The sequence below is a fragment of the Palaemon carinicauda genome, chromosome 45 (genome assembly GCF_036898095.1).
Source record: "Palaemon carinicauda isolate YSFRI2023 chromosome 45, ASM3689809v2, whole genome shotgun sequence".
Lineage (NCBI taxonomy): Eukaryota > Metazoa > Arthropoda > Malacostraca > Decapoda > Palaemonidae > Palaemon > Palaemon carinicauda.
The window spans coordinates 19,542,046-19,544,545 of NC_090769.1; the positions used below are offsets into that span (position 1 = coordinate 19,542,046).

Consider the following 2,500-nt stretch of genomic DNA (forward strand, 5'->3'; position numbering starts at 1 on the left):
TTCCTCTTGATTTTTTTTTCAAGTTTTTATAGATTATATATAATAGGTCTAATTTAATGTTGTTGATGTTCTTGAAATATTTTATCTTAATTGGTCATTAATTCTCTAGTAGTTTATCTATTTTCTATTTTCCTTTCTCTCACTGGGCTATTTATTCCCAATTAGAACCATTTGACATATAGAATCCTGCTTTTCCAAGTAGGGTTGTAGCTTAGCTTTTAATAATAATAATAATAATAATAATAATAATAATAATAATAATAATAATAATAATCAATAGCAAATGTAGTTTTTTCTAATGTCCAGGCCTACTCGGAAAATGCTTAGCCTAATCAATATACTGTGATTCCCCAAATGTGCAAATTTCCTAATTCTCTCTTTCGTTAAAACTTGCAGAAAATCAAAATCATCGAAAACTATCAACCAAAACAAAAACCAATGGATTGCCACTGATCGCATAAGCCATAAAAACTTACGTTTTCCTTCTTTTCCAGATGATGGTCGATGTCAAGGACTTCAAACCTGAGGACATTAACGTCAAAACTATCGATGACACCGTCGTGGTTGAAGGGAAGATCGAGAAGAAGGAGGGCAATGCCATTTCCACCCAGAAATTCACAAGACGTTTCATCTTGCCACCCGGAGTTAACCTCAACGCCATCAGTTCTGCTCTCTCGCGAGATGGCGTTTTGACAATCAACGCCCCAAAATTGGTAAGGCAGATGGAACTTATTTTTGGGCTCAAGCCATGACGTCCTGATGGAAGGTTCCTTTTTGGTAGCTTCCTTGGGTATATTGAGTAGTCAATATACCCAAGGAAGCTACCAAAAAGGAACCTTCCATCAGGACGTCATGGCTATCTCACCCAAAAATAGATTTTTCGCTTCGCTCAAAATCCGTTTATTATGTCATTGGAATACTATAATACTATTCAGTAAATAGTAATTAAGTCGTAAACAATAAACTTTACACTTAATGTTTTGAGACAATGTAATAATTAGAAGTTTAAAATACAGATAATTGATTCTTAGGACACATGCTATAAATATCATAGATAAATTTAAAGAGATAGGCCTACTGATATTTACATTATATGGGATGTGATCTTCTTGAATATCAACTCAGACATTTAGCTAACCATATAAAGGTTGCATTTCCACCTGACCAGCGATCTGCTGACTGACCAGTGACCAGCGGTAGGGTTTTCTTATATCTGAAACAACGTCTTCATACAAAACGGCTGGGTTCAAAAGTAACTTATGTCGGTTAGGTTACAGATTGGTGACTTTCACGACGAAATTAGAATTACATTAATAAAATAAAGAGATGATGTTTATTATATACAGGCAGGGAGGATAGTGCCAAGAGCGTGGGTCAGTAATTACTTATGTAGAGGTCTATCATGAGACCACAAAACTCCACGCAAGTTAGGCCTATATCTTCAGTAAAAAGAAGTTTTAACATTCACTTGTAATCTTAGAAAGTTTTTTGAGTGAAATTCCTAAAATAGCAGTGAATACTGACATTAGGAAAATAAAAGAATGCATACAGACTCCAAAATAGTTAGTATGTCATACAATAGTGTCATACAGTTATACAATAGTTTATAGAAAACTCAAGATAACCAACAAATAACAAACGGAAATATGTCTTTGTTTTCAAATATTTAAGAGCAGTTTTAAACCTGTTACTGAGAGTGTTAAGATCGTGTGAGTTCTTTGCAATGATATTAATCATAAAAGATCATATTCTTTTCTTAGATTATCAAAAATATGGTGAATACAGAATCTTTAAAGACAAAAAAAAAAAAAAACATTTATAAGGCGTGAATTTAATAGAAAAATTTATTTCTTCCTTTTAATTTTTTTTTTTTTTGTAGAAGTAATTTTGCTCTAACATTTGATTAAATGTAGTTACTAATCATTGATGTGATTATTTTTTTTTTGCATATTTTACATATTTTTCTTTTGTTTCTAATACCCATATAATATCACATATACACACACACACACATATATATATATATATATATACATATATATATATATATATATATACATATATGTATATATATATATATATATATTTACATATATATATATATATATATATATGTATATATATATATATATATATACAGTGATTCCTTACCCAATGCCAAGCACTGATTAACCTTAGAGCTTATTTTTTTATGAGTTGAGCATTAATTAACAGGCCATCAAGGGAAGGACAAGGACATCGCAGCACGGCGCCAGCTGGCGCATCATCGCACAAAAATGGTGCCACCATCTTCACCAGATTTACCCCCAAAGAGGACGGGAACGACAAGCGATACTTGAGACACACCCCGCTGCACGCTGGGGAATCAACCTATAGCACCAGAGGTGGAGGGGGCAACGTCCCCATTGGCACCACCCTTGGAAACTCTTCCGGAAACGTTGTTCCTCTGCACCCCGAGTCCCATCAGGCCAATGACCACTGGAAGTCTTTCAACCAGATG

The 2,500-nt window shown here is 33.6% G+C and overlaps 1 pseudogene; it reads left to right on the forward strand.

Annotated features, from left to right (window-relative positions):
• Nucleotides 1-2,500, forward strand: part of LOC137634997 (uncharacterized) — a 4,267-nt pseudogene that overhangs the window by 783 nt on the left and 984 nt on the right.